Raw genomic sequence first — 17,957 nt, 5'->3', positions numbered from 1 at the left:
GAAAGGGAACGGTCACGGCCAGGCCCAGGAGTTAGGGAGGAGGTTGGTCAGGAATAAGGGATGCTGGGGACAGTTGCCCAGGCGGGACAGACACCGCAACACCGAGCAAGCAGAGCCAGGTAGCAGCACGAAGCACCCGCCCTGGCAGGGACTGGCGCCGACGTCCCTCTGCCTCAGCCAGGTGGCTCTGTGCTCCCTGCGGCGCCAGGAGCCAGCCCCGGCGGGGCTGCCCAGAGCTGCCTGGCTGGAAGAAATGAGCCACAGCAAAAGGTTGTGGAAAATACTAGCAACGACGAGTATTAAGCACCTGCTGTGTGCCGGGCTCTGCTCTTCACATTTTATGTGTTATCCTTTTTTAGTTTTAATCTTGCAAACGCCTCTGTGAGGTCTGAACACTGTCCCCATTTTATACAGGGACAGTAAAAGCCGAAAGAAGTGCCACCGCTTGCCCAGGGCCACACAGCAGGACTGGGATTCAAATTCTGGCCCGCCTGGTTCCAGAGTGCAGGGTGTTCCTTCCCCCCAGCCACCGTCCAAGCCGGGAGCGGTCTCGTCCCACCTCTTCTCTGGGTGCTGCTGCAAGGGGCCGCAGGCACGCTCTCCTGTGCTGCAGGTAAAGAAACTGAGGCTCAGGGGAACGGAACGGTCGGCTGCCAGCACCCTCCGCCCAGGACGGGGCAGGACTTCAGGGTCAGGCCTCGGAATCCAGGGCCCTTCCAGGGCCGGGTCCTTTCCCAGTGCCGCCCGTGGGAGCCGACGTCCCTGGCCCTGCAGGTCTCCGCGCTGCGCCCGCAGCCCCAGTGGCAGCTCTCCAAGGACCTGCACAGGGGCCTGTTCCCAAGTCCTGACAACACTCGGGGGCCCTGGGGGGTCCCCCCAGCCGCCAAGGGACATCGTACCCAGCTGACAGGGGAGATTCGTGTGGGGACCCCAGGGCAGCAGCTGGCAGGGGTGTGAGCCCCAGCGGGCGCGTCCTCCCCGGGGTCGTCTGCTTCCGAGGGCGCGGTGCGGGTCGCCGTCTGCCAGGGTGGGCCAGGCGGCCCAGGGACACCAGGCGGGGGAGACGGTCATCCCAGAGAAAATGTGAGGCGGGCACCACAGAGGACCCTCCCAGGGACCCTGCCAGCCACCTGGTGGGGCGTTCGTCCCTCTCCAAGGACCTGGCTTCTGTTTTCCGATGATTTTCTCCCTAGGGGTCAGACACAGCAGGCTTACTCTGTGCGCTTGTTTTTGTTCGTTTCAAGCCCATTTGACAAATGAGGAAACCGAGGCGGGAATAAACACAGTCGGTCAGCTAGGAAAGAGCCGGGGTGACCACGGAGCCTTTGGCCCCCGGCATGGCCGCTCCTGCCGAGGGGCTTGCCCCAGCTCCCTGCCTGGCCGGCCCCTTTCTGAGAGTCTGCCCGGCGCGGAGTGGCCGGACCCGCCATGCCTCCACCCTGCGAGCGCCGCCTGCATACGTCCTCAGCTTCCGCCCGGAGCCCCGGCTTCTGGAAAGGGCGGGGTTGGAGGAGTTCCAAGAGCTTGACCCTGCCAGGATCCCGGGAGCCCGGGCGGCCTCTTCCAACCCCACCAGCACCCAAGCTGGGCCTGGAAAGGAAACTGAGGCTTGGCGCGCGTTGAGAGCCACAGACTTCCCGGATTTCACTAGCCAGGGTCCCCCGTCCTTTCTTTCCCCCTCTCCTCCCTCTCACACCCCCCGAGGAGAGTGCAGGGAGTGGGGCAGCCAAATTCCACAGCGTCTGGATCACAGTTCCACGGAACTCCGGCAAGTGGCATTTTTGTGGAGTCACAGAAGTGAGAACTTGAAAGGATCTCATTGATGCTCTCGACCAAGCCCTTCTTTTAATAGACCAGGAAAGCGAGGGCGGAGGGGCGGCGGCTCCCGGGGTCACCGCCGCCCCTTGGCACGCTTCTCCCAGAGCCCCAGGGGCCCGATCGCGCAGAGCCCGGGAAGCGCGAGGCCAGGGCGAGGGCTGCCGCAAGCCCGGATGCCCGAGGGGCACATGGTCAGGTCAGAGGAGGGGAGAGCCAGGAGTTGGGGGCCACTGCCTTACAGACCACTGCCGTGCAGGCCAGGGATTTCCGGACATTCTGATTTTTTTAAAAAACAGCTTGAAAATACAAGTTTTTTTGTAATATATTCCCATTTTAAAATAGAGAAACAATTTAAAATGTAAAAAGAAAACAACCGAGACTGATTTGTGACTCTGATGGATTCCAATTATCCCTTTTGCAGACAGGGAAACTGAGGCACACAGCAACGGTCCATCAGGGAGCACACAGAGACCAAGTTCCAGTTCGTTTCTGGGGAATGCCACCCTTGGGTCAGCTGTCCTGTCACACGAGTCCTGAGATGGTGTCCCCTGGGAGCACCCAGGCGCCAGGCCCCAGCCCCGCTCCTCGGAGCTCACGTGCTTTTCCTGGAGGGACCTTGCCCTGGGCATTCTGCTATGTTCCCCCTGGGGCCACACTCCAAAACCTCTTTAAGTACTTTTTCTTCTGACATGTTGCCTCAGACTCCAAAGTGGGCCAGAACATTCCGAGCCCCTGCTGGAGGCTGGGAAGGGCTGCCGACACCCTTGCGCTCTGCCAAGCCCTTCCCACATGCCACCCTGTGCCTCTGGACTCCCGCCCTCCGCGGCCAGCCCCAACGGCGCAGCTGACAGCCCAGAAAAGCCTCACGAAGCCGAATTAGGGACAGGGCAGCAAAGGGGAAAGGGGGACGCTGGCCCCGCACGTCCCTGGCTGGCTGGGGGCGTCGGCAGCCCGGCCTGCCCCGACTGGCCCGAGACAGGCAGGGCAGCGGGCAGTAGGAGGAGATGACAGGAGCCCCGTAAAGCCGTCAGAGAAAGTGCAGTGCCTGGATGAACGCCTCGGACAATGAGGGCCTGATGAGCTCCAGGATAAGAGGGGCCGGAATGCAAACCGGCCTGGAGCTGGCCGCGCAGCACAGGTGGGGCGGGGGGGGGGGGTGGAGAGGACGCTCAAGGCGCAGGTGCCAGGCAGAGCGAGCAAAGGCACAGAGGCGGGACAGGGGAGGTCGGGGTGAACGGTGGCTCAGCGCCCGGCGGCCCAGCTCCCGGGGGAGGCCCTTGATTATTCTGAGCTTTGCTGCTTCATCTGCAGACGGACTTGGGCCAGTCGAGGTCAAAGTTTCCTTTCCCCTTGAGCAAAAGTGCTGGCTAAGTCTCCAGCTCCGAGCTTGTGCTTGCCAAATGGGCTCTTTGTTGAATGAGTGAATGAATCAGTGATTGGACATAAACTTCAACCTAATGAGGAAAGAACAGATACCCAAATAAAGTAATTTAACATTTTAAATTCTTCAAGGCGTTTCCCCAGTGCTGTTTGCACTGTCCCCATAACAGCCCTGGGGCACAGGCAGTGTGGGTTTCATTCATCCCATTTGACAAGTAAGGAAACTGAGGCTTGGTGCGTGTTGGGAGGAGCAGAGACTTACTTGAAGGGTGACTTTGGGTGAGGGAACTGAGCCTGCGGCTCTTCCTCCCTCTGAGTTCCCCTCCAGGGGTCTGCCTGCCTGCAGTGTGGCCGCCCTGGGTGCAGCCTCTGAGGGTGGGGCCTGCAGGCAGCCTGTGGGCGCGGCGCCCGGGCGGGGAAGCCTGGCCCACGCAGGAGGTGGGCTAGCAGCCCGTCCCCCACCGGCCTGGGCTTCCCCGCCTGTGTGGCACTTGTTAGAATAAAGCCAACATTTGATCTCCATTTGAACGCCCCCTGCAGCAAACCCCTGCTCTGAACTAAGCGGGCGGGGTTCCAGACTGCTGTTAGTCTTTCCCCAAACCCCAGCAGAGAGGCTAAGCAACTTGCTCAGATAATCCCAGACTTACCTGGGGTTGCCTAGCAGTCAGCCCCTGCCCTCTCCAGCTGGGGGAACCCGTGTCAGAGGGAAGCATTTAAACAGCAGCAGTGTAAATCAACAATGCTTAAAAGTCTTGCAGGACTTATCAGAACCATCGATAAGTGTGCTCTGTGAACCTCCAGTGGAGACAAATACAACACGTACTATTTCCCCGTCTTGTTTGACCGCAGATTTTTTTTTCTCACAGATCCGTGAGAAGGTCTGGTGTTGGGGCGTGTTGCTGCAGAAGCCACTGGCTTCTTGGGGGGTGGCGTGGGAAGAGACACAAGGCTTCGCTTTACCCCGGAAGGGCTGGCCGGCCTTGGACAAAGGCCCCGGCCTCAGTTTCTGCATCTGTCAAACAGGGACCGTGTGCTGATCTCATGACGTCCAGGTGAGGACAAAACGAGACAGCAGATGTCCCCAACAGATCCTTCCTGCAGTAAGAGGCGTATAAACTTGTCCCCCAAAAGGTGTGCCGGATGTGGGGCTTACACGAAAAAGACGATGGGCAGGTAACTTTTCATTTCACCAAAGGATTCTCTGAGTTGCAAAATGACCAACAAGGTTTGTATTTACGTTGGAAAGGCCTTTTGACCTCTCTCGCCCAGGCTGACTGAACATGCGGCAGTTTTAAAGACTCGAACTTATCAGAGACGGCTCTGTTTATAAGCCGAAGCTCGGGTGGAGACTTCTGAGTTCACCCCGAGCTCTCCAAGGGCCCTTTACACGCTCTGGGAGCTCAGGACTAGCCGCCCCGGAGCCCTGGTGTGATCGAGGAGTGTGTCCCCGACTTCTCTGCTGGAGTTTTCCCCTCACGTGAGCCCTCTCAGACTGAGTTCCTCACCCGCACATGCCCAGGCCAAGTTCATGCCAAACTCCTGCTGCCTGGAGCAGGAGGTAACCCTTGGGGAACCCCCAAGGAGCCACTCTCCCCTTGGCTGGTAGTGACAGAACCGAAGAATACATTTCCCAGACTCCCTTGGTGGAGGTGTGTGTGGCCACAAAGTTCTTTCAGTGAGACATGAGGGGAAGTGATATATACAAGTTCTGGGTCATGCCTGTCCTTAACGGAAATGGCATTCCTTCAGAACTTCCACTTTTCTTCTTCCTATACATTGGAACAGTGATGTGATGGCAGGCTCTCAAGCAGCCACCTTGGAGCATAGGATGAAAATTGCTAATTGAGAATGGCAGAGCAACAAGCTGGATGGAGCCTGGGTCTCCAAACCATGAAACTGCCATTTGAGCCCTGAACCACTTAAGTTATTATTGTCACAGGAGGGAGAAATAAACTTCCGTTGTGTTAAGCCATTGTTATTTTGGTCTTTAGTTACAGCAGCTGAACCACTTCACTTTGCATAACTACTTCTAACTACTCTTCAAAACTCATGATATCTGCCCTCGCATGCCACATCACCCATCCCAGAACACAGTGCCTGCACCAAATCTTGATGCACCGAATTCTATTTGATTTAATGTTGCCCACCCCAGGGTAGAGTGTGGGAAACATCTTGGTGGGATGAAAAGGTAGTTACTGCGTTGGTCTGTGTGACCTTCCCTCGCTTGTGGTTGGTGGGGTGTCCACTTTGCAGGCATAGTTTTCCAGACCTTGCTCCACACCACTGCGCCACACGGCCCGGTCCCAGGCCTCTGGCACCAACATGCACGGCACACGACACTCAACTGAGACTCGGGGCTGGATTTACCCGCCACCAAAAGAAAGAGACGGGGAAATAAGGTCGGCCAAGGCTGCGGGGCTGTGGCAGGGATGGTCCTGGCGCCGAGCCTTTAAATACTACCTGATGTCAGAGAACCCCGTGACATGTAACCCGAGACAGGACCTGCTACAATGGGATCCTTCCCACGTGGAAAAATAAGGCAGGCAGACTGCCGCCACCATGGAGAGGCGACAAGTGCTTGCCCTCAGGCGTGAGGATGCCTGACTGACTCCGCGCTGTCACAGGGAGACAGGCACACCTGTTCCAGCTGGAGCACAGTCAACCCCAACCAGCCACCCTCAGACAGAGCAGCGGAGTCCTGGAAAAGAACGGCCGTCATAGCTGCTGCATGACAAAGCTGTTGAGCAGCTGCCCGAGATGGAACGGAATGGACTGCCTCGTGAGATAGTGAGCTCCCTGACACTGGAGGTAATCAAACCAGATGACCAGTGGTGCGGCTGCTTTAAGGAGATTCCAGCCTCAGGCTGGAGAAGGGGGTAACACCGGGTGGCTTGAGGTTTTATGATACTGTGACTTGCAGGCTGCAGTGTGCCTCTCCACCATTGGCCGCACGCCAGCACGCCTGTCTACCGCAGCGCCCCGGGTCCCACCAGCACGGCTTTGCTCCTCGAGGGTGCGGAGTCGTGCCCTCCTGTGGCTGGTGGTTAAATAAAGGGGCGCTGTGTGATGTCACAGCTGTTGACTCTTCTTTGTGAATTTATTGAACACACCCTTCTCCCAGAAGGCTTAGGGCAGGGGTCTCTGGGGAACTGGTCACCATAGAGGGGTCTCGGCCACCCAGAAGGCACCAAGAAGGCCGGTGTGCATGGGCGTAAGTGGGGCGGTGGTGAGAGAGCTGAGGGACAAGAGGATGCAGGAAGGTAGAAGTGGCAGGAGTGCTGGGCCAAAAACTCACCACTGGACCCCGGGAGACCCCACCTGGTCCCAAAGCCCAACATCTGTGCAGCACCTTCTGCCTCCTCATAAAAGCCTGTCATGGGAGCACTGGACTACGAGTCCAGAGACCAGTCTGCTGGCCCTGGCCAGGCCACTCCTTGGTTGTGGGCTTTGGGGTATCTCAGCGCCACCCCACAGAGCTCCGCTCCCTCTGTGCCCAAGCACGAGGCTGTGCTGTGCTGGTCTCCAAGGACCCCCCACCCCGACAGGGTCTGACTGCAAAACCAAGGCACCAGGGCAGGTCTGGGGACCTCCAGACCCGACTGTGAAACCCAACTCTGCTTTGTCTGCGCTGTGTGACCTTGGCAAGCTACCTAAACTTCCTGAGCCTCAGTCCCCATGTCTGTAAAATGGGAACAGTAACACTTGCCTTGAAGGCTTGCTAAGGTGTGATATATGGCATGCCACAGTGACAGGGCAGGCACTAAAAACAGTCACCATTTATTATGTCAGTTTATTAACCAGTGCGCCAGTGGGATACAGCAGCTTCAGCCATGCCAGGAAGCATCTGAAAGACGCCATTGCTCCGACTGATATTGGACCTGTGCCTTCATTGTTCCTTCAACAGATACTCACGGGGCTCCTGCCGCGTGGCCGGCACACTGAACGACACGGAGTCCAACTACACATCACTGGACTACGCAAAGACCCCATCGTGGGCAAGCCCAGCCCTGCCTGTCCGTCTGGCCGCCTGTGTGCTCCCAGCCCTCCTACTTGAACCAGCCCCACCCTGAGCCCTGAACTCGTCTCCCCGATACTTCCGAGGAGCTCCAGCCTCCCACACGGCACCCAAGCCATCCCGCCCCGGGCTTCTCAGTTCCAGGGGAGCGAGTGGGGTGCCCTAAATGGGACCAAACTTCTATGGCCTCACTTACACCCAGACTCACGCAGTGCCCACGTCCAGAGACATGAGACCACTTTCAGTGGTACAGTGCAGGGCTGGCAGGCGGAGGGTGGGACTTGAGCGTCCTCCCATGCATAGGGTGCTATTTGCCTATCAGGGATCCAGGCGCACACAACCCGCCGTGAAAGGCACCTGCCCCACCCCCCTCCCAGGCAGGTGAGGACGAGGGGCTTCATCCCGGGAAGTCTAACTGCAGGGGGCCCACGGCACCGAGCACTGGGCCCCAAGCCCACTGGAGCAAGGATAGCCCCCAGCTGGGACGGAAGGGCTCAGTCCCGAGGACAGGGGGCACAGCACTGCTCCCAGCAGGCCCTAGAGCAAACAGCGCAGGCATTTCACCCTCCCCCTCTGCGCCACCTGCCAGCAGGTGGGCCGGAGTCCAGCCCCAGTTGCCATCCAGTGTCTCCCCCCAAAAGCCAGAGCATGTTGCCTGAGTCCCGCAGGCTCCGGGCCTCTTCCTTCACCGGCAGCTCTGTGCGGAAGAAGCATTGACCACAGGGCTGCGGCTAGAGCTTGTGCACCAATGACTGCTGCTCCTCCCAGCACCCTCCCTTCTCTGGTCGTCCCGACCGTGCCCTACGGGGCGGTCTCTGCCCCTCAGCCCCACGGGGCCCGCCTGGGACCCGAAGTGAGGTTGCCATCCCCACCACACCCTTCCTCCATACCCCTCTAGCCAGGGGTGGGGGAACCTTCCAGACTTAGGGGTCATGCGGCTCTGGCACGCAGGCCTGCCGGGCCACTCACTGCTGTGTGCCCCAGGCTGGTGACTTCGGGTCTCTGGAATCGGTTTCCTCTTCTGTACAATGAGCACAAACAGCACTGCTTCGCAGAGTCCGTGTGGACATCTGAGCACGTAAGCGAGTGCCCGCACACGGCCGGTCCTCAGCAAGCGGGGACCCTCTCCTGCCCCTTTCCTGGGGCTTCAAGCATTGGTTCCGGGAAGGATCATTTTCTTCCAAATTTTATTTTGACATTTTTCAAGCCTAGGTACAACATACTGCAAGAACAGGACGACAACCCACATGCCTCCGCCAGCTTCCCCAGCTGAACGTTGGCCACTGCTGCCTTGTCTCTGTCTGTCTACACGTCACTGTCCCTATTGTTGCGATTGCTCCCTGTACTCCGCATTTCCTGAAAACAAAGGCATTACCCCGTACTACCCCATCAGCAATCGCAGGGGTCTGAGCCGTTGGCTGGTGCACGGTCTACACCCAGACTCGCCAGCTGTCCCTGTCAAGCCCCACCTTCCAGTCCAGGACCAGACCCTGCGTTTGGCTGCCACGTCTCTGCAGTCTGCACTAGCTCCTGCACCTTCCTTTGTCTTTCATAACTGATATTTGAGCGACCACAGGCCAATTATTTCACAGCGTGTCCCTCGCGCGGGCCGTGCCTGGTGACGCCTCCTCGCGATTAGGCTCGGCGCGCACTCGCAGGAGAAGCACGGAAGGATGTGGAGTCCCTCCCAGCGCGGCGTGTCAGCACCTGTCCCACCCCCTTCGTGGGCAGGTCAGTGCTGAGTATCCTGGGGTCAAGGCGGTGTCCGCAGGTCTCTCCGCTGCACGGTGGCCATTTCCCCGTTCTCTGGGGACTGTGACCGCATTGTGAAGCCTGGGCTCTGGAGTCTAGCAGAGCTGGGCTGTGTCTGGGCTTTGGCTTTTACCAACCGTGTGGCCTTGGCCAGATTAACTTCTCGGAACTTGCCAAAGGCTGTGACCCCACCTCTCGGGCTGGCGTGGGGGAGTAAAGGAGAGTGCAGATGTGAAGTGCTCGGTGTGAAGTGCCCGGACACGCAGGGGGGTGTCCGGTGAACACCAGCTATCATTGTTCCCTGCACCCCATAATACTCCCTAAGCCCTGAGAATCTGAAACCAGCTGGGGGCAGAGAGCTGGGGGAGTCGCCTGTGGCCCATTCGGCGGATATTCGCTGAGCATCGCCAAAGGCTTGGGAGCTGCAGAGGGGACCTGGTGACCGGAAAGACCGACCTGGGGGAGGGGCTCCCCGCAAGCAGCAGAGGAGCCAGGCGCCAAGTGAGCTCCGTGACTGCCCTGGGCACAGCGAGGCAGCAGGGCAGGGAGGAGCATCTGCGGGAAGGCAGATCCGCCCCAGGATGGAAATGGACCAGCAGGTAGATCGTGCATGAGCCAGGCACCGAACTTGGGATCAGGCCAACCCGGGTTTGTGTCCCACCTTCTCTGTGAATTAGCTGTGTGGCCTTGGGCAAGTCAAATGGCCTCCCAGAGCCCCGTCTCCTCCCTGTGCAAAAGAGACATAACGCTGTGACCCCTCTGCTCACAAGGGGTTGGAAGGATGGTGACATCGATGTATGCAAAGGGCAGGGCCCAGCTTCTGGCACCGGGGAAGTGCTCAGAAACCAAGCACGAGTACTGGCCGCCTAGGCCAGGATCCCGGTTCTAATGTTACTTCTTTAAGAAAGCCTTCCCTGACCACCAGTCCTCAGAAGAGAGCATCAGTTTCCCCTGAAATGCCGTTAGCATCATGCCCTCTCACGCTTGGTGGGACTACAGATAGGTGCAGCCTTCCTGGAGGACATTTGTCAGGCAGGAACTTTTTGCTGGTCAGTGTTCTTGGTTGTAGACAACAGAATCCATTCCCCTAGGATAAGCAGAGAAGGATTCATTAAGGAGAAGAGACAGCTTGCAGAATCACGGGCAGGTCCAGAGGATACATCCTCGGCTGGGCTACCAAGAGTGAGTCCCAAAAGCACAAAGCAGGACTGGCTGCCAACAGAACTGCTGCTTCCACTTTGATCAGAAAGTTCCAGAACAGGAATGGCCAGCATAACGCTTGGCTCCAGAACCATACCACTTCTGCCCTGATCCGGGCTGGCATAATGGGTGCCCCAAGCCCCCTGCCTTCCCCTAGATCACTCAGCTTTGAGTCCCACTTGCAGAAGTTCATCTCATTAGCAGAACCTAAACCACGCCTAGAATCCATGCCGGACGGAGGCCCAGTATTCAGGCATTCTAGAAGGGGCTTGAATGGGTTTTGACCTAGTGAGTCACCAACTCAAGAGCCATAAAATGTTCCCTCCTTTGATCTGGTAATTGCCCTCGCAGAAATCCACGTGAAGAAAATAGAGATATAAGCAAGGATTTGTGTATAAAGTAGAAGAAAGGGAGGAAAGAGGGAGGGAGGAGCAAAAACAAAACCCGTGATAAGGGGTGGATTAAATAAATCCTGGAACATTCATATGAAAGCATTTTTTGGCCAATGAAAATAATTTTATAATTTGCAATGACATAGTACTAAGTAGAAAAGATTAAAAAAAGACACTATATGTACAGTATGATCTCAGTGTTATAGAAAGGGCACATATATGCAGAGAACAGTATTGAAGAAAGTAGCCCAGAGATGTCTATCTCAGGGTGATTGGAATCCCATGGGGTTTTTATAAGTTCTCTTGATTCTTCTGTTCCATAGCATCTGCGTGTTCTACTGAGAACATGCATTACTTCACAGTCAGTTACAGTAGGAACTGGAGGGCGACACGCATGAAATGAGACACCCTCATCCCTCACTCACACGCAGGCCTTTGCCCTGCTGACTCCGGATGGCCGAGCGTGTCTGTGAGACACCAAGACCTGACTGGCGTGGGGTTTGGGGAGAGGGTAATGGGGGGGCATTGGGTAAGGTCGATAAGGGAGAACGAGTCCAATCACAGAGGGTGGGCGGGGACCGTCTCGGACCTATCGGCACATAACTGGGTACCAATGAATATTTGTTTCCAGCTCCCGTAGAGAAATGGTCGAAGGGCCTGAACACAGCCAGTTCGCAGAGAAAGGAACACAGACGGCCTTGAAACTGATGAAAGGATACCCGGCCTCCACCAAAATTAAAGAAATGCAAAATAAAATGAGAAGGTTCACTTAGCGGATTGGCAAAGCACGCGGTGTTTGGTGAGGACACGGGTGACTAACTGCAGGGGGCCTGGCCACGTGTGCCCTTCAGTCCAGGCGCTCTGCTCCCCGGGGTTTGTTTCCGGATACAACTGTGCACTGCTCCTGCGCAGAAGGGGGTGCACAGGGGGTTGTAGAGGTGTCGCTTATCTTAGCAACAGATTAGAAGCCGAGTCTTCGCTTGGGGTCTGGTGAAGTGAGTCACCGTGCGTTTGTACAACGGAACACTGGACTAACACGGAGTGACCTCAAACATGTGTTTATAAGCAGTGAAATGAAGGTGAAGGGCAAAGTATGTAATGTCCTATTAGCGTAAGAAAGAGCATCTGCACATATCGTTTGGTGTGTGCAGCACTTATCTGGTGGCCCCACACAGGGGATATTTGAGGGTCTGAATTAGACTCACTGTTCGTTGTTTATACTTGTGTATCGTTGTGTTGTTTAATTATGTTCAAGTTCATGTACTACATCTTCAATTCCAATATGTAATTAAAAATAAATAAATACTCATTGAATTAATAATTGTACTAGAAAGCCACAGAGAAGCATTTGGATGTGATGAGAAGAGCCACAGGGAGCCATTGATGGTTCTTGAGCAGGGAGTGCAGCATAAGAGTGCACTTAAGGAGGGCCCAGAAGAATGGCAGAAAGAGGCTGACAGCAAGGATTGGAGCCCAGCGAGGCAGACCAGCTGAAGGCAGCAACCGAGTCGCCAGGCAGGCTTTGCTGAGGGTCTGGGGTGCAGGGCAGGAGGCAGGGCTGCTCCCCGAGTAGCTCGCATCTTTCATCCCACTTGGTCTGGGTGAGTCTCTGTGTCCCCATGTCCCTGTCGTGTCCCACAGCTTTCCCAGGCTACTTGTGGAGTGATTCTCAGCCTTAGGGCAGTGTAGACACTGAGTTTCGAGCCACCGCCTCCGAGTGAGTGCCCGGGCTCTCCCGCCCGCCCGCCTTCCCAGGCGGCCAGCAGCCGCAGGCTCGCTCCCACTCGCAGCCTCTCCCCCCTCCTTCCTCGCTGACTCACCCCGGCTCCCAGCGCAGGGCGGCCCTTCCCAAGCCAGGCGGCACCAGACCCCAGGGCTTGCCGTGGAGTGTCCCTGAGGCCAGCACGGGGAACTGACCTGGCGGGACAGAGCCCTCCCCATCGCTCTCCCAGATCACCCAGTCCTGTCACAGTGGGTGTCCTGATTTGTAAGACGAGGAAGCTGCGGCTTAGAGGGGAAGCGTGGGCTGTGTGGAGTCACACACCGTCCGGGCAGGACCGGGACTCAAGGCCACCCGTTGGCGTCCCCAAGAGCAGAGCCCCAAGCCCTCAAAGAGTGAGGACCATGATGAGCAAGGGGCCCTCTGCTCTCTCCTGCAGCCCCCAATTCTCTCCCTCTGTCAGCTCTACGCCCTCATCTGCCCAGGGCCCGGACACCCCCTCATGGTCCCACACATGTCCCCGCAGGGCCTGCAGTGGCCCGGGTTCCCTGAAAGCAGCAGAGCGTGACCGGGACTTGGTGCCGTGTTTGAGGGGCCGCTCTCCAGCCAGAGCCCGGGAGCGAGCTGAGCCCGGGACGAAGGAGCAGTCCCACGTGCACCGAACCCCAAGGCAGGAGGGCCGCACCCCCTTGCTAAGTTCCATTTTCATGGGAAAGGGCTTCTCTGGTCCTAGTTTCCTCTGGGAAACGGGGAGCCTCTTCGCTAATTTGTTTTACCTGTTCCAGGCAAGGAAGGCGACAGCCCCTCCCCTCCTCCACGCCCACCGACAGCCAGTGTCTGCCCAGGGCCTGGGCCCTACCGGCTCCTCAGACTCCCGCCACCTCCCCCAGGGGCACAGAAGGGGACTTCCTGCTTCCAGAGTGCTTGGGACCATAACTACAGCTTGAGGCTTATTTGAAATAACCTGTGGGTTTTTCTCAAAATTCGCGGTCACTGTATTCTACTGTAACCCCTTATTATACCCTCAACATCAGAAGGGGAAGAGCGTTTCAGTCCCTTTAAAAAAAAAAAAAAGAAGAGAAACTGTTATTATTAACAGGACAACAGCACACAGACTCACATGAGGGGCAGAGCGAATTTCCTGCTAACTGGGCTCAAGCCTGTCCCTGCAGGCCTGCGGCTCCGCCCGGCATGGGCTGTGCGCCTGGCGCTGGGGCAGCAGCATCTCTGCTCTCGGTTAGCTGGTCCTGTCCCGCCCGCTGGGCCACAGGGACTCTGCACATCCCGCCCCTCAGCTCCAGGGCCCGCCCACACCCGCCCATCTGTGGGTCCTGCCCCGGTGCACTCCTCACTGCCCTTGGACCACACTGACCCCGACAGTCCTCCTCCTCTTCCTCACCTCCACCCGGCTCAGCCATTCTGTGCCTGGCTTTTCCGGGGGAGCCTCCCGGCCACCTCCAGCGGCCCTCAGGCCTGCCGGGAGAAGTATCACGAACCGCCCCCTCCGTACGTCAGCTCTGCCAGCCTCAGAATGGTCGCGAGCCCCAGAGAGAGCGAGTGCTCTGGGGAGGAGGGCATGGCGGGAGGGCGGTGCTGGCGGGACAGTGGAGTTGGAGGGGGAAGAAAAAAACCTGTGCTGCCTCACTACACCTTAACAGTTGTATTTATCTTCATTTTAAATACTGTTTTACATTATTTACCATGGTGTAAAGCAGATGTTCCTGGAGATACCCCGAATTTTCAGCCTCGGCGCTACTGGCCTTTGGGGCTGGACCACCCCTTGTCGTGGGGCTGTTCTGGACCTCCTAGGGTGTTCGGCCGCGCCCGGCCTGCGCTCAGCTGATCCCAGGAGCTCATCCCCTCCGGTCGAGATGACCTGATTGCCTCCAGACTTTGAGAAATACCTCACCGGGGGCAAAACCACTCCCGGCTGAGAAGCACTGGCGTAGTGTCCCGTGTGCCCACGGGGGAGGGCACGGCGCCCTTTTGTTGATCTTCACCTAGTCTCAGCGGGAGTTTCCAGCACTGTGGGGCAGGAGGGCAGCCGCTGGCACCAAGCGCCATGTGGCACCACAGTCACAGCCTCTGCTTTGCTCCTTGTTCCCTCCCAGAACACTAACCTTGACGTTAGGCCGGAGCCACTCCCAAACTCTGAGATTCCCAGCCTCCGTCTAACTAGATTTTTCTTGGTTCTTGGGTTTTTCACTCAAAACTGCCAACAGCTTCTGCCTCTTAGACTCTTTTATGGTTATGTCTGCAAGGGCAATAAAAAGCCTTAAAGGGTTTCCGGACTTCAAATAGCCCTTTTTAAATTAAAAAGAAAGGCATGAAGGTTGGAGGGGAGGGGAACCCCCCAATCATCTTATTTTCTTACACAAGTGAATTAGACACATATGGAATATTTTTCCTTTGACTGGCCACTATTTTAAGACATAAAGAGATTGTCTTTAAAATATGTCCCAGCCTTTTATGGCCACTTAGGTTCTTAGAATAATTGGTGTGTGTGTTGCCAACGGTATAGGCATAGCCCAGGATTGCAGGGCAGTTGGCTGCCCAGTGAGGAGGAGCCCTGAGAACCATGGCCCATGACATGAGCGTGTGGATATTTTTCTGAGGGCTGGACTGGTCAGGGGAGACTTTGAAAGAAAGCAGAGCCTGAATATTTTTACAGTTGCAACATTTTCTGAATATGAGATGCACCTTCACCCCATGGGTCTTTGCTTAAGCCATTCTCTCTCCCTAGAAAGCTCTGTCTGCCTCATGCACTTACCGTCCTCTCAATATTCCAAGTATACCTCAAAGTCTCCCCTTCCTCTTTCTTAGCAAAATAATCAGACAAGTGAGCAAAGATATGTATAACTCCATGTGAGATATATATATATATATATACATACATACATACACATACACACATATGTGTGTGTGTTTCATCGCAATGTGATTTATAGTGGTGAAAAAGTAGAGATAGGCTAAAATGTCCAGTAGTAGGAGATTAGTTAAGTATATTACTGTATAGTCATACAATGAAAAATCACTCAGCCATCAAGAACTGAAGACACAAATGACTATGGACTTAATTAGATGGAAAGAAGTTAAAAATAGCATATGTAATCCCATTTCTAAAAATATATGCAAGGAAAATTCTAGGAAGATGGCAGAGTAGGAAGCATTAGGAATCTGTCTCCCCATCTAGATAACAATTGCACTGTCAGAATCTGTCTGATGTAACTATTTTGGAACTCTGGAGTCTATTGAAGGTTTGCAACTTCTGGGGGAAGGCTAGGAAGCTAAATTGCAGTTCATTTTAGTCAACTTCAAGTCTTAGCTTGGTAGAGCTACCCAGCCCCCACCCTCATCCCCATGGCAGACAGTTGTGCACATGTTCCTGGATCAATTTAAACATGGCTTATGGGAACCAAGATGGGGAAAAGGACTTTGTCTTCCAAATATGGGATCTGTATTCTGATTGCTGATTGCTGCCTCTGATCATGAAGGTGCAGACATAGAGCCAAGCAGCCATTGTTGTTGCACCTCCCCTTCTTGTTGCAAGTCCCTCCAACTCAGGCTGAAGCAACTTCCAGGGGACTTAAAGGGCTGGTGCATCTTCCTTCCTTCATTTTTCTTCCCTTCCCCTTTTGAGAGACAGATATTAAAGACTAGAGCATTCTGAAGCAACTGCATTTATGGGGAAAGTAGACAGTCACTGCATATACATAGGGAAAGGCTGAGAAAAGACCTAAGAAGACCTTAAGTTTGTATCCCAGACAAATCTTCAAAATGGAGACAGCCTGCAATATAAAAAATAAAATAAAATAAACAAAAATTAGCAAAATGTGGGGAAGGGGGAGAATCTGATTTCCAGAGTTATCACATTATTGAATTCAAATGTTCAATTTTCAATAACAACAAAAAAATCACAAGGAATACAAAGAAATACGAAAGTGTGGCTCATTCAAAGGGAAAAATAAACTGACAGAAATTGTCACTGGGAAAGACCAGATGGTAGACCTACTAGATAAAGACTTTAAAGCAACAGTCTTAAAGATGTTCAAAGAACTAAAGGAAGATGCAGAGAAAGTCAAGAAAAAAATGTATGAACAAAATGGAAATACAACAAAGAGATAGAAAACCTATAAAGAAACCAAAAAGGAATTCTAAAACTGAAAAGTACAATAAATGAAATGAAAAATTCACTAGAGGATTCAAAGGAATATTTGAGCAGGCAAACGAAAGAATTAGTGAACTTGGAGATAGGACAATTGAAATTATTGTGTCCTAGAAATAGAAGGGGGTGGGGAGAAGAAAAGTGAACAGAGCCTATGGGACCTGTAGGACATCATCAAGTGGACCAACATGAGTATTAATAGAAGTATTAATAGAAGTCCAAAAGGGGGCAGAGAGATTATATGAAGAAATAATGGCCAAAAACTTCCCAAGCTTGATGACAAACAGAAATATAAACATCCAAGAAGCTTAACAAACTCCACATAGGATTAATTAAAAGGGACTACACTGAGACACACTGTAATCAAACTGTCAAAAGGCAAAGACAAAGAGGGAATCTTGAAAGCAGCAAAAGAGATGCAACTCATCACATACAAGGGATCCTCAACAAGGTTATCATCAGATTTCTCATAAGAAACTTTTGAGGTAAGAAGGCAGAGGGCTGATATATTCTCAGGAAAAAAAGAGAAAAATCTGTCAACCAAGAATTTTATATCTGGCAAAACTGTCCTTTAAAAGTGAGGGAGACCTTAAAAAATTCCTAGTTAAATAAAAGCTGTAGGGGTTTGTTTCTACTAGACCTGCTCTTCCAGAAATACTAAGGGGAATCCTGCAGGTTTAAATGAAAAGACATTAGATAATAACTTAAAGCCATATGAAAAAAATAAAGATCTAAGTAAAGGTGAGTATATGGGCAGTTAGAATAGCTAGTTATTATTGTAACAACAATTTATAGCTCTACTTCTTGTTTTCTACATAATTTAAGAGACTAATACAATTTTTTAAAGCTATTAATTTAAAAGCTAGTATTACTATAATTTTGGCTTGTAATTACATATTTTGTTTTCTACATGATTTAAGAGACTAATGCATTAAAAACAATTATTGGCTTATGTTTTGGGACATACAATATATAAAGATATAATTATGTGACATCAGTAACTGAAAGGGATGGGGACAGAGCTATATGGGATCAAAGTTTTTGTATGTCATTGAAGTCAAGTTGGTATAAATTCAAATGAAAATGTTATAACTTTAGGATGCTAAATATAATACCCATGGTAACCACAAAGAAAAGAGTTATAGAATATATAAAAAAAGAAAGAAGGGAATTAAAATGTTTCACCACAAAAACAAACTAAATGCAAAATAATACAGTAATGCATAAAATGAGGACCACAAGACACTATAAGGCATTAGAAAACAAATAGCAAAATGACAGAAGTTAGTCTCTCCTTATCAATAATTACTTTAAATGTAAATATGTAAATGGACTAAACTCTTCAATGAAAATACAGAGACTGAAAGTTCAACAATAATAGTTGAAGACTTCAATACCCCACTCTTAATAATGGATAGAACAACCAGACAGAAGGTAAGCAAGGAAACAGAGGATTTGAACAATACTATAAACCAGCTAGGTCTACCATGCATATTCAGAGCACTATATCTGAAC

The sequence above is a fragment of the Microcebus murinus genome, chromosome 6 (assembly GCF_040939455.1).
Source record: "Microcebus murinus isolate Inina chromosome 6, M.murinus_Inina_mat1.0, whole genome shotgun sequence".
Taxonomy (NCBI): Eukaryota; Metazoa; Chordata; class Mammalia; order Primates; family Cheirogaleidae; genus Microcebus; species Microcebus murinus.
Note: the sequence above shows the minus strand (reverse complement) of the source record.